This window comes from Ahaetulla prasina, chromosome 1 (genome assembly GCF_028640845.1).
Source record: "Ahaetulla prasina isolate Xishuangbanna chromosome 1, ASM2864084v1, whole genome shotgun sequence".
In the NCBI taxonomy this organism is placed as follows: domain Eukaryota; kingdom Metazoa; phylum Chordata; class Lepidosauria; order Squamata; family Colubridae; genus Ahaetulla; species Ahaetulla prasina.
Genome location: NC_080539.1, coordinates 84,878,228 through 84,893,763, shown reverse-complemented (window position 1 = coordinate 84,893,763; position 15,536 = coordinate 84,878,228).

Sequence of the window (15,536 nt, the reverse complement as noted above, 5' to 3'; positions counted from 1 at the left end):
GCTGTTGCGGGGGAGCGGGGTGGGGGGCGGGGAATGGAGTTGGAGGGGAAAGGGTAAAAGCTCAGCTTGTCTTTGAAAAAGTAGGAATTCGTAGATACGCTTTCTTCCTAGTTCCTATCTCTTCCCACTTATGGCTATAACCGTGTTGCTTGTATCTTTACAATTTATATTGTTTTAGTGTTTCCTAGTATGTTTTGATTGTTTATTAGTATCCTACGAATAGAATAGAATAGAATAGAATAGAATAGAATAGAATAGAATAGAATAGAATAGAATAGAATTCTTTATTGGCCAAGTGTGATTGGATACACAAGGAATTTGTCTTGGTGCATATGCTCTCAGTGTACATAAAAGAAAAGATACCTTCATCAAGAATCGTAAGGTAAAACACTTAATGATAGTCATAGGGAACAGATAAGCAATCAAATCATATTAGGAAACAGTCAATATAAATCATAAGGATACAAGCAATAAGGTTACAGTCATACAATCATAAGTGGGAAGAGATAGATGATAGGAACAATGACAAGATTAATAGTAATGCAGACTTAGTAAATAGTTTGACAGAGTTGAGGGAATTATTTGTTTAGCAGAGTGATGGCGTTCGGGAAAAAACTGTTCTTGTGTCTAGTTGTTCTGGTGTGCAGTGCTCTATAGCGTCGTTTTGAGGGTAGGAGTTGAAACAGTTTATGTCCAAGATGTGAGAGGTCTGTAAATATTTTCACAGCCCTCTTTTTGACTCGTGCAGTATACAGGTCCTCAGTGGAAGGCAGGTTGGGAGCAATTGTTTTTTCTGCAAATCTAATTATCCTCTGAAGTCTGTGTCTGTCTTGTTGGTTGGGTTTGCAGAACAAACCAGACAGTTATAGAGGTGTAGATGACAGATTCAATAATTCCTCTGTAGAACTGTATCAGCAGCTCCTTGGGCAGTTTGAGCTTTCTGAGTTGGCGCAGAAAGAACATTCTTTGTTGTGCTTTTTTGATGACGTTTTTGATGCTAGGTGTCCATTTTAGGTTGGGTGGGTGCATTTAGGTGTCCATTTTAGGACTATCATTAAGTGTTGTATCTTATGATTCTTGATAAATACATTTTATTTTTTCTTTATGTACACTGAGAGCATATGCACCAAAGACAAATTCCTCGTGTATCCAATTACACTTGGCCAATAAAGAATTCTATTCTATTCTGTTATATATTCTAGAACAGTGTTTTTCAACCTTGGCAATGTTAAGATGTGTAGTTTTCAGCTCCCTCAATTCCCCATCATTGCCAAGATTGAAAAACACACTGCTTAAATAAGACCACTGGGGTGTCTTACTTGTGGACTTTTTTTCTGTCCATGTAATCTGACAGGCAGGTTTCTTGTAGGGACAAATGTACAGGTAGTCCTCAACGTATGACAACAATTTATGTTGCTAAGTGAGAAATTTGTTAAGTGAGTTTTGCCCCATTTTATGATTCTTCTCACTATATTTGTTAAGTGAATCACTGCAGTTCTTAAATTAGTAACTTGGTTTTTAAGTGAATCTGGTTTCCCCATTGACTTTGCTTGTCAGAAGGTTGCAAAAGGAGACCACGTGACCCCAGGACACTGCAACCATCATAAATGTGAGTCAGTTGTCAAGCATCTGAATGTAAATCACATGACCATAGAGATGCTGCAACAGGCATAAGTGTGGAAAATGGTCATAAGTCACTTTTTTCAGTACCGTTATAACTTTGAACAGTCACTAAGCGAACTATCGTAAGTCGAGGACTACCTGTACTATATGGGACATACTTCCCTGTAGAATGGAGAATTCTATTAAGTGCTGTTTTAATTCCAGTTTTTAACAATAGTGTCACAATACAGTGAGGGCTCCTGTGTGCTCTGGGTTTCATCCATGACAGTGGCTTTGACACTTAACAAACCCTGACTTCCCAGTTTCCAGCTGATGTACAGTCTCAGGGTGTTGGTGGAAGCTTCCATGTCTTTCTTTGGCCAACTCACTACACCGGCAGGGTGCCTCAGGACAGGGCAGGGCCTTGATGGCATGGATCTTGTTCTTTCTCCTGAGCCGACTCTTGAGGACCTGTCTGATTCTTTGGTGGTAACTGGATGTTGCTGTCTTCCTTGCCTCCTTATTGTGGTTCCCATGTAACTATGGGATACCAAGGAACTTGTAACTGGTCTGTATGTTTTCTGTGTTGGTAGTCCCACCCCATCAGTCCTAACTACTTTCCCATTCTTGACTATGATCCGGACATACTACTACTAATAACAACAACAACAACAACAACAGAGTTGGAAGGGACCTTGGAGGTCTTCTAGTCCAACCCCCTGCCCAGGCAGGAAACCCTACACCACTTCAGACAAATGGTTATCCAACATCTTCTTAAAAACTTCCATTGTTGGAGCATTCACAACTTCTGGAGACAAGTTGTTCCACTGATTAATTGTTCTAACTGCCAGGAAATTTCTCCTTAATTTTTAGTTGCTTCTCTCCTCGACCACTTTCCACTCATTGCTTCTTGTTCTACCCTCAGGTGCTTTGGAGAATAATTTGACTCCCTCTTCTCTGTGGCAACCTCTGAGATATTGGAACACTGCTATCATGTCTCCCCTAGTCCTTCTTTTCATTAAACTAGACATACCCAGTTCCTGCAACCGTTCTTCATATGCTTTAGCCTCCAGTCCTCTAATCATCTTTGTTGCTCTTCTCTGCACTCTTTCTAGACTTCTCTAGTCCAAATGACACCATGACTCTAGATTGAGTTGAGTGGATCAGCAAATCGATAATCTCGTTCACTCTTTGTGTTCAAGTTGATGTAATCCATGTATAGGAGGTGGCTGGTAGTAGTTCCACTTTTGAACTTGTATCCTTATCCAGTTCTTCTGATTATGTGGCTGAAGGGGTCTATGCAGAATAGCAGTGGGGACAGTGCATCACCTTGGTACACAGGTGACATTCTACTTACAACCCATTTATTTAGTGATCGTTCGAAGTTACAGTGGCACTGAAAAAAGTGACTGATGACTTTTCACATTTATGACTGTTGCAGCATTCCCATGGTCACATGATCAGAATTTGGACACTTGGCAACTGGAATATATTTATGACACTTGCAAGATCTCGGGATCATATGATAACCTTTTGCGACCTTTTGACAAAGCCAGTGATGAAGCCTGATTCACTTAACAGCTGCAGTGTTTCGCTTAACAACTGTGGCAAGAAAGGTTATAAATTAGGGCAAAACGTAACAACTGTTTTGCTTAACAATGGAAATTTTGGGTTCAGTTGTGGTCATAAATCAAGGATTACCTGCACACTGCATTTGATTACAAAAGCTGTAGCATGTATCAGTTTTATTAGTTTGAGTTACCATGGTAGTAGAAATTATTGTGATGGCTCTATTGGCATCTTCTGGCATTATTTTATTTTATTTTATTTTATTATTCGTATTTGTATACCGCCCTATCTCCCGAAGGACTCAGGGCGGTTCACAGGCAAATAAAAAACATATATATACAAATTAAGAAAACCATTAAGAAACTTATTCAAAAAGCCAAATTATTAAAAATAGTATAAATATTAAAACCAATTAAAACCCCTATAAAATTTAAAAACTAGTCCAGTCCCGCGCAGATAAATAGGTGTGTTTTAAGCTCGCGACGGAAGGTTCGGAGGTCTGGAAGTTGACGGAGTCCTGGGGGGAGTTCGTTCCAGAGGGTGGGAGCCCCCACAGAGAAGGCCCTTCCCCTGGGCGTCGCCAGACGACACTGCCTAGCTGACGGCACCCTGAGGAGTCCCTCTCTGTGAGAGCGCACGGGCCGGTGAGAGGTATTCGGTAGCAGTAGACGGTCCCGTAAGTAACCCGGCCCTATGCCATGGAGCGCTTTAAAGGTGGTTACCAAAACCTTGAAGCGCACCCGGAAGGCCACAGGTAGCCAGTGCAGTCTGCGCAGGATAGGTGTCATACGGGAGCCACGAGGGGCTCCCTCTATAACCCGCGCAGCCGCATTCTGAACTAACTGCAGTCTCCGGATGCCCTTCAAGGGGAGCCCCATGTAGAGAGCATTGCAATAATCCAGGCGAGACGTCACGAGGGCGTGAGTGACTGTGCATAGGGCATGCTATTGGATTTCTGTATTGAGCCTGAAGTTTAGTCTGTTGCTTTGTAACTGACCTGCTCACTAGGCTGATGACAGCCGTTTAGTAAGCAGGCAAGTCTCAAGCAGTAATGCTGTGAGTCTGCTTATATTATTTCAAAATTTAAAATATGTCCCTGCCCCAAAAAGATAGTCCTAAAGCAGGTGTGTCCAAACTTGGCAACTTTAAGACTCGTGGACTTCAACAACTCCCAGAATTCCTGAGCTGAGCTGGCTGAGGAATTCTGGGAGTTGAAGTCCACAAATCTTAAAGTTGTCAAGTTGCCAAGTTTGGACACCCCTGTCCTGAAGGCTAATTTTTTTCACCAAGTTCAAAAGGTTGTCCAATGTTGCATTGTTTGGTTACATTTTTATCATAAGATGAAAACAACTTTAATTTTAAGTTATGGGAACTTTTTAAAAAAATATTTCAAATTATTTCATTATGAAAGCAATAAATTAAGAATGGGTACTCATATAATGAGGATTCATTTAGTAATTTTGTGGCTAGTGATTGGTCAATATGCAGTGGGATTGTATATTATTTTAGAAGGAAAAATGTAGTTTGAAAGAACTTCAATGTTTAATCCTCCTCAGAATCTGCTTACAACTCTGCAAATTATCAGTCTGGAGTTATAATGGTATCAGGCGTTGTGCAATTACATTTGATTTCATATTTCTTACACATTCCATGTTTTATACCTTTTCTTAGTAGGAGAATATTTCTAAAGAAAAAGCTTATACTTTACAGAACCCTATTTTGAACTATCCTGCAGGTGGCGCCACAGGGCTTCTTCTGAAAAATTGCTCAAATGAAATTTGTATAGGTATGGGGTAAACAAAAGTAAATGAAGATTGCAAATAGTTGAAACTGCTAGTGTAGTGTGTCCTGCTGGTTATTGTAACTGAAAACAGATAGGAAATAAATTTCACATTGTGTGAAAATAAAGAGTGGAAGTCTTTATGTGAAACTCCATTATATGTGGCCATAACATAATATACTGTATAACATCATGTATCTCTCTATTCTCAGATGGATTGTATATATCAGGGGTCTCCAACCTTGGCAACTTTAAGACTTGTGGACTTCAACTCCCAGAATCCTTTGCTGGCTGAGGAATTCTGGGGGTTGAAGTCTACAAGTCTTAAAGTTGCCAAGGTTGGAGACCCCTGGTATATACCATTCTGAAAGCGCTTCTTGAATGAAAGAGATGCTAAACTTGAAGGGAAAAGGGTAAAAGGAGATTGACTGCAGATGCCTTTAAGGCTGGAAGGGACCCCCACCCCTACTGTGGCAGTCCCTCAAGTGCTGGAAGACAGCTATCATGTCACCCCTAATTTTTCTGTTCTTTAGGCTAGACATCCCTAGTTCCCTTAACCGTTTCTCTTATGATTTATCCTGCAGACCCTTTAATCATCTTCGTTGTTCTTCTCTGCACTCTTTCTAAGGTCTCAGCATCTTATTTGTATCACGGTGATCAGAATTGGACACAGTATTCTAAGAGTGGCCTTGCTAGTGCAGTATAAAGCAATATTAGCATTTCTCATGATCTTAATGCTATCCCTCTGTTGATGTAGCTCACTTAAGACTGCACTGGCTTTTTTTAACAGCTGCAGCACACTGCCTACTCACGTTTAAGTGGTGGTCCACTTGGAGACCTAATCCCTCTCGTAATTGCTACTGTTGAGCCAGGTGCCACCTATTTTAGACTTCTGCTTCTTCACCTTAATCTGAGATAGAGGGTGAGAAGGAGGATTGATGAAAAATCCCTACTGTAATACAAAGACTGCTTCCAAATAAATTTCAAAGAAAAATCTAGCTTCTCATCAAGAGGAACATACATAAGAAATCTTTTATATTATGGACATTATCAATAGGTAAGCTGTTCTGCTTGTAGACCTAAAAGATATATGATATGTTACTTTGACAGAATGTGGCTATTTTCTATATAGTTTGCCTCAGCCTATTTCCCTCCATTCATAAAGAAATGGTTTGTGCAACCAGAACTACATAGCTCTAGTGTACATAGCAGGGATTGGAATGGCCATTTTTATATGACCAAAGAAGAATAAACGAATTACCAAGAGGAAAAAAAAGGCTAAATGGAAACAGATTTATATAAAATTTGCATATGAATGAGGTTATAAATAATAATACTGTAATGTCTTAAGAAAATACATTTTTCTGTAACTAGCAAGAGATTGTGATCAAGTAATTGATGTGCCTATTCATCAATCTGTTCCCAAACATTAAATAAATAATAAATAAATCTGTTTTTCAAATCTTAATTATTGAGGAGCATGTTTAAAATATCCTTCTCCCTGTGGATGATTCTTTATCTAAACTAAATATAGATTGGACAATCCTTCAGAGACAACCCAGATTCTTTTAGAGAGAATCCATCACCAGCCCTAATACTGTAGGTATGGCTTTTATTAAGTAATGCCTGCGTTGTTGGATGATGTGGCTTTTTAGAGATCTTGGATATTGTAAGGGAATAATAGAAGGAAAAGTGCCACGGTTGGAAGGTACGTGGGAGGAAAGGAAAATAGTAAAAGAGGAAGCCAGATGAAAATGAAATGTAAAAGATATAGTCATTTTTTCCCCTGACCTTTACCTTTGCTATTCTCCATTTTCCTCCCTTTCCAAGCAATCATGGTTGTATATAGTAACATGCCTGTTCCAGGATAACACTCCATGCATCAAATAAAGTAAACTGTAGTCCATCCAAACTTCTGCTGTAATAAATGTGTTAGTCTTTAAGGTGTCCCAAAACTCTTCTGTAGATTTAGATAAAACATTCTACTGACCTTTACACTGACATCAACTTGTTTATCCAGGCTAGGGAAACAGAGTGCAAGTTGTTGGCTAAATTTCAACCTTGACAGACTTCAGGCTATTATCAGTTTTGTAAACATCAAACACTGCTTTGTTTTATGGGAAGGAAGGAGAAGGTCTCGGCTTTGGGGATGCTCTGGTGGATGATCTATTTTCTTTTCCTCATACATATTGTAGGTATATATCTTCCTCAGTTTGAGCCAAATTCTATCTTAATGGTTTATTTACATTAAGGAGTGTGTTTGATAGCTGAGCACTGATAACATATTCTAAACCTAAAGTATGAATGAATGACCAGATCATTATCTACCCTATAGAACAAAGAGAGGACAGTGAGGGTAATAAATGAACGTTAAAAGTGGTTCGATTATAAAACCTGTCCAAACTGGCAATGACCGGGAGTGACTTTCTGGGAGAGGCAGTGATACAATTTATGGCACATATGATGAGATTATTTCTGGTAAGCTGGATGAAGCTCCCAAAGGATTCATATAGCATTTAAGTCAATACATTTTATTAAAATATTCTGTTAATGTAGCCTTACAATAAGGTAGAATTAGCTCATCTGATTGTGTTTCCCATCCGGTCTACTTGGAAAGGCTGATATCCAAACTTCCAGGTCTGATAGTACAATCTCACACTGTCTCTTTTACAGCCAGAGAAGTTAGGGTGGTTTCTTTCTGAGTTTCTTTCCCCACCCATTATGCAGCTGTGGGGTACATTCTCTCTTATCTGATTGTTCCTTAGTTACCATCTCTTCTGCCCCTTGTCTTCCAAGGTCATTCCCACACAGCATTACACTCCTACAGTTTAACTCAATCAGATGCAAATACGCAGTTCTCATTTGTACTGTTTTGTTCAGATAAAGGGCCATGCTCTGTAATATTTAAGTTCTGATTGAACATGAAATATATTGTTTTTATTCAAGGGTCCCCATAGGCTGTTTGTCTAATGTAGAATCCAAGATACTGATCTCACTATTTCGTGGTGCATAAAATATTTGGCCCTGCCAGAACTTAGGAACAGCTTTCAGTCCAAAAAAGGACCAACTTTTTCAAGCAAATAAATATAGGTCACTGACAGGTGGCTGCACTAAAGTCCTTTCCTTCAGATCATAGTGTAGCAGGAAACTCTGCCGGAATAAGTTGTGCTGCCATTACTGTTGTTCCTTCTTTTGACTCACCAATAGAGTCAGTGAGTGGCGCTTTGTTGGCTAAACAATTAAAACAACTGGTGGATTCAATTAGTGAATTTTATTTTCATTCCTATTCCTAACCAGAAAAATGGCCAGCAGTTGTTCTCCTTGATGTGCTTTGGAGCAGGGATGGGAAAGCATAGGCGGGTATTCAGAACATTGGCTATTGCTGTATACCAGGGATGGTTAAACTCGATTTGATAGAGGGCCACATCAGGGTTGTGTTTGACCTCAGGGAGCCAGGGTGGCATGGCCAGGGTGGGTGTGGCTAGCTCAACATCACTCATGTCAGGGGCACCTGTGGTGGCTCGAGCACTCTGCCAGTGAAAACGGAGCTCAGAAGGGCCGCCTGTAGCCCTCCTGAGTTCTGTTTTCGCTGGCAGAGGCACCGCAGGGGGGTCCTTCGCTGTTTCAAAGGCAGCCCTGTGGGCCAGATCTAAGCACCCCGCGGGCTGAATCAGGCCCCCGGGCCTTGAGTTTGACACCCCTGCAGTGTACAGATAAGCTGAGAATTTTAATTGACAAAAATGCACCCCAAAAATCAGGTCTGGCTTATCTGCAGATGGGTTTATGCATGAATATATGTGGTAATACTTTTTAAAAGCATCTCTGCTTTTTGTATAAACCCATCTGTGGATAAACAGATTCATAAATTTTAGAAAAATGCAGGTTGTCTTATCTATGGATGGCACATTTTTCATGATATCAATGGAGATTCTCAGTCATCTAGGTCATGGTTGCGCCAAAGATGCTTTTTCAAGAGGCAACTGGACTTTCTGTTTTTTCTTTGAAGATGTTTCACTTCTCATCCAAGAAGGTGCTTCATCCTTGAATTTTCATGATAGTTTGATTAAAAGTTCAAAGCCAACTTATTTCCAAATGGGCTTATACAAAAGTATATAAAGTAATAATTATTTTTATTTTTAAAATCGTTATTATCACATATCTCCTTCAATAAATCCACAAGGTGTTTTTCTGAAATTTTGATAAGCAATTATTTTAAATATGAATCTTAATTAATTTGTTGAAAAGAGTCACTATAAAACTAAAAATAATTTGTAAGTACTTTTTAAATTCCTACCTTTTCCATGCATCCTGACTAGTATAGCTGTGAGAGACAAAGAAACATGGATAATGAAGGAAATTGGTGATGATAAAACAGGTCTTTGCGATAATGAATAAGCTAGAGAAATATAGCAGCTGATTACTTCTGGGAATGAGAACCAAATGAAATCAATGTTTTAAGAACAACATCCAGATCAGGTGTGTTCAGCCTTCCCCCTGGGCATAATAGTGTCAAATGATTTTTTTCTTTTGGAAATGGCACTTTCCTTCCCCCCAAAATGCTGTAGTCGTGCCATTACTCTTACATTTGTGATTATGCATCTGTTTTGGTGAAATAGACTATGTAGAATTGCAAATTGAGTATGTTTTGATATGTGGTGCCCATAACAGATGGCTTGTAGAATTTTAGGAGCAAAGTGGCCTGCAGTATTTGATCTTTGCAGTCTGTTTCATAATTGTTGTCCCTCTTGAGATGTCAAGTGCAATTTTGAATGTACCTCTGGGATTTATGCTTGCACATCTCAGCTTTAAAGAATTGAATCTAGAACAAAGGACACATGGCTTTTGCATGCAGGAGAGGAGGGGGAACATGACAATGGACAGCTGGGGTGATGTTTCCACGATCAGTACTGTGATAAATGGTTGCCAAGAGTCCCAGTTAAAGGAAGACTCCCACTTTGTAAATCTCCATTCATAGATTTTCTGAGGTTGCTGAAATACAGATAGAGATATTTCCTTTCATTGTTATGCTCATTGGCCCAATGAAAAATACAGCTTGCCTGGTTTTGATTTGTCTCTTCCTTTGTGTGTGTTTGTGTGTGTGCGTGTATATGAACAAATGTGCATACAGTTGAAAGTCCTGTTTTGATATGAATCAATCAGCAAAATGGCTTTATTATTATGCAAATGTGGTTTTAGAAAATAGAAGTTGTTTAAAGACTTTATGTGTCTTTGATCCAAAACAAAACAAGACAACAAAAATTAATAGCTCAGACTAAGGCTGAATAACTGTTATTACTGCCAAAAAGTTTATGTGCAACTCCTTTTTTTCCCCCTTTCAGTATTTTATATAAGGCATTTAGGTTCTTTTTTTGGAGAAAATAATTGTAATGTGAGCATCCAGTGCCTGAAAAAGAGAATGCAACAAATGAATGTTCAAATGTATTTGAACAGCTTATGCAACTGAGTGCTTTTATAATCAAGCAAACATGATATAAGTATTTCTTTTGCAAGCTTCCAATTGTATAGGAAAAGCCTCCTAATATTGATACACAGGAAATTTATGAGAGTAGATGTCCGATGCACCTGCACTCTATGTATGTGTGTGTGTTTAGTTTATAAATGTATAATTAACAAAACAACCACTAATCTTAAAGAAAAAACAAGAACAAACAAAATACACACTAAAAAGGGGGGAAAGGGGGGGAAAACTAATATTTTACCCTTATCAGTAGTCAGTGGTTTACTAATGAATTTATCATATAATATGAACAATACAAGATATTATTGTAAGATACCACAAAACTCCCAACTACATATATAATATTCAAGCACAAGTAGACAGCCAAAGGAAGTTCAGTGGCACCAGGAGACACTTTTCTTTCCTTTGTAATAGTAGGCAGAGGAATGACCAGTTTTCACCAGCTCTGTTAAAAATGCAGCTTTAGGTACATTTCAAAAAGCAATATGAGGTAAATCCCTGAATAGAAATCACATTAGAAAGAAATGGGGCATCTATGGCAAAGGTCCAACTCCAAAACCCTCTTATAACACAGCTATTTTTCCTCCCTTCAGTGAAGCTGGGTGAGTTGGAAACAGAAGGAAAGACAACTGTTTCAGGTTTCATCTACACATGTGACCACCTAAGGAAAATGTATGGGAAACGATCAACTTCAACAGCTGTGCTGTTTTAGACTTCGTACAGTAAAATAAATGTCACATTGTGAAAGTCTTTTCCTGTATCAAACCCCATTAGCAAAGCTGCTAATTCGTTATTTACAGGAAGTTTGAAAAATGTATAAAGGAGTCTCAGCTGAAGTTTAGTGCAAATCCCTCATTCCACCCCCCACCCCCCAAGTTGGGTAGTATAGTTGAGGAGCTGGGGTGGTGCAGTAGTTAGAATGCAGTGTTACAGACTAACTCTGCCCACAGTGGGGAGTTCGATCCCGATGGGACTCGAGGTTGACTTAGCCTTCCATCCTTGTGAATAAAGTACTACAGGGCATTATGTAAATCTAAGACGTGCTATTGCTATTGCTGTAGACAGCGTAATGTTTTTTATATGATCTCTGGTGCAAATTGGCTAAGTTTAACTGTGTGTTATTATCCGACATTTTCATTTTAGCCAGCCCCCTAATCTAAGCATGCTTCTTAAGAGTAAGACTTATTTAAATTGGGGTAAATATTTTAGTAGTATGTTGTAGTATAGCATATTCTGGACTTAATGGAGCCTAGAAAGCATGCATTTTTAATGTGCATTTCTTATGATGATATATATTTAAAAACAAAAATGGTTTGGAAAGAACTGGTTGTCAGCCGATAGCTATTTAGGATGAAAACGATATACACATACAGAGCAATAAGTGACATTGATCCAAAGGGATTAATAACTGAGTGTATATTCATAGGATTACTTTCAATGGTCTTTCTGATTCTACTTGAAAATTCATGCCAAGTAATACCCATAGGAACTAATCACTGGAACTGCCAGACTAAAAGCTAGGACATTGGAAGAAATAGGGCTTGTTGAAATCATTAAGCGCTTCCATTTTTAAAAAAAGATTAGTAATGGAAAAGTTTAGGCAAATTTAATACCCAAGGGGAGATGGAAAGGATCCATATATATCCAATGGTACTTTCTGGCCTCTAAGAAGGAAATGAGCATTGTCAATTAGTCATGATAATTGTACATTAATAAATCATATATTTAAAGTTCTCTCTATAGTACCAAATTTTAGCTATCCGCAGTATCACAGAGAGATAGGAAGGAGCAGTTACAGAATGATATTTAGAGCAATGTTAAAGATGCTTGGAGGAAAAAAAATAGAAATCGCATAGGTCTTTAGACTTTCTGCACAGCAGCCTTAAACTGCTGGAGTTCAGTAAATAACTTGGTTGGAAATGAAGCCCGTTTAAGAAATAGCTTGGCTAGTTTAGCTTTCTTCTGCTTTGGTCATAGTGGCCTGATGAGGATTTGTGAGCATTTGTGACCCCTGATTAATGGATTCCCTGATTTTTTTGGGAGGAGGAGGACGAGTGGGGGGGAGATGGGAAGGGGAAGGGATAGGAGGAGAAGGGGAAGATGGAAGAGGAGGAGGAGACATCACAGTTTTAATGATTTTTCTGTAACAAATTAAGAGAAAAGTGACAGAATACTAGTCCCTTTAACCTAGGCCAGGAACAACAACAATGAAAAATAGGGTTTTGCTGCCATTGCCTCATTTATTTTATTTATTTTTTATTTTATTTGATTTGATTTTTATACCGCCCTTCTCCCGAAGGACTCAGGGCGGTGTACAGGCATAATAAAAAACCGACAATACAATATACAGATTTAAAATACGATTTAAAAAACTTATTTAAATTAGCCCAGTGATTAAAATTTACCATACTAAAACCCCGTTTAAAATTAATAAATTTAACATTAAAATCCCGATTTAAGCCAGGAACAACAACAATGAAAAATAGGGTTTTGCTGCCATTGCTTCATTTAGAGCAGGGAGCCAAACTTGGCCCCTTGAAGAGTGGTGGACTTCAACTCCCAGAATTCTCCAACTAGCAACTTGCTTAAATTTATAGCTCATGCTGGCTGGGGAATTCTGGGAGTTGAAGTCCACCACTCTCCAAAGGGCGAAGTTTGGACACCCCTGATTTAGAGAATGTAAAACACAAAGTACAGGCCCACCACGTTGTACTTTCCTCAGTGATTTTTTTTTAAAAAAGTTTTTTTTAAAGCATTCATTGGGTGAATTTGTAAAAAAAAAAATAGGAAAAAAGTGTGCAGAAGGGCTAGAAGGGCAATGACCAATGAGTAGATGGCATTCCTGAAGTGTGGAGATCATCAAACAGAATGGAGATGTTTGGGCATAACAGCATGAAAAGCAGCAGGTAACCCCAGCTGCATAGCTTGAGCTACCTCAAGTCAGAACACAACTCTTATCAGGAAAAGTGAGTTGCCTTCCCAATGAGCTGAGGTCCAAGAGAAGGATGTGCATTCCTTCCTTTGAGAAATGATCAGAGATCCGTACCTATGCAGAACCAAACTGGTCATGTGGATCAACCCTCAGACAAACATTTGGGATGAGCATGCATGTAGACTTTTAATTGCAGTGTGGTTCAGTATGAAGATCATGTTCAAGTGTTCGGAGCAGGAACATAATGAACAAGGTGGATTGATTTGTGGCAAAGCTTTGAAATAATGGTCAGGATGGAAGGAAAAGGAGCACAAATGAATTATTTCAAAGAACAAACAAAAACAGAACGGGCCAGGATGATGATAAACCAGCTCCTGTTTGAGAAATCATGAAAATGAGCGTGATTGCTATTCGGAGGGTAAATGTGCCTCTTGATTTGAAAGTAGAATAGGAAGTTTTGAGCAGACTGATTTAGGATGGCAGTCTCAAGATAGTAACAATTCCAAGATAATGTGTTTTTCATCATTTAATAACTAAGGAGGTAATCATTTATCAAGATCCCTAGAGTTCTTCAGAAACCATGTGTACTGCTTTGGGTGCTATTCATTGAAGGGAACATATGGCTTTCAGTTTAAATCTTTGCTCAAAACCTAGCCATAAATGAGCGCTCTGAATCTTTGCATGTAACTACCCAATTAAAAGTTATTTATATGCTCATTTTATGGTAGTTGTATGCTGATGGAATCAGAGGGTTTTGAGAATGTTGAACAAGTATAAACTCAATTTCCAGAGGTATTGCCTTCTTCTACAGCTGAGAGAGTGACTGGCCAGTGACCTAGGGCCACTGAGTGATTTCTGGACTTAAGGCAGGACTAGAAACCAGGTTTCTGCACTCCTAATGTAGCATCTAAACTAAGCTGGATTATTCTGGTAAAAGGAGGATAAGGGATTAATTAAATGGTAACAGGAAAGAAGGGATGGGGACTCAACACTCAATAAGAGAATAAAAATAGATTTAGCTTGTTGTTTTGGAAAAATGTTGTGGGGACTGAGTATTTACTCTCAAATCCCAGGGCTATTGACAATTGCATACAGTATATATCCTCACATTACTCAGTAGTTTGCTTCCAGGGTAATTTTTTTCTGTAGTTGAAACTTACATGTTTTCTGTTCTCCAAAATTTCAAATGTTTTCCAGTCAAATACCACGTGTTTGATTAACATCCTGTTTTAGTGACGTAGACCATTATGCTCTTGATGGAAATATTTCCATGGATTTGAGGAAAGAACTTGCTTTTTCTGTTTCTTGCACTGAAAGCCCAACAGTAGAGTTATGTATATTTAACATATGACATGCACTGATGCATACATTGCACTTAACCTTAATGTGGTTTGTTTGGCTTTAGGTTAGTGATCTCTATGAATCCAATTCAATTGTATGTCAACATGATTATGATTTTAATGTTATAAGAACCCATCTTTTTCTCCTCCTCATACATACATACACATGTATTTACACACACACACACACACAGTGTGTATGTATGTGTATACACACACACACACACACACACACACATATATACACACACAGACACACACATACATACACAGATGTGCTAAGTTTTTCTCTAAGCTGCTACAGTAATTGTACAAATATAAAGATGGGAATAAGTAGAGAAAGTAGGAAGGAAGTTCTCTATCTTGGCCACTAAGTGGCAAAATCTAACAGGGTATGATTACATGTAAAAAACCTCATCCTTTCCTTCCCTCTTGACTGCCTTAAAAGAAAGATGGAATATAAATGTAATAAATAATGAATTACCTTCCTGCACGTGTTAAAGATAAAATAGATGAATTGCATTCCATAAGAACAAAAATGGGAGTAGGCTGAATGGATTACTACATTTTATGGACTGATCTGAAACTTTAAATGAAAGGTAAATTGGGGTGTGGCTCTGGAATGTTTTGCAATAGGAAGGATGAGATTTTTAAAAATGGTTTAAAGAGTAACTTAAGGTATCTGGCAAAGTTTCATCTGTTTCCTGCTATGAACTTTGCTGGGATTAGATTTTTTTTATTTGTGGGAAATGTGTTTTTTTTTTGTTTCTAAGGGAATTTCTGCTGTTTATTTTTGTCTTAATGGTGATGTAACATCTTTGCATATTTTAAAAA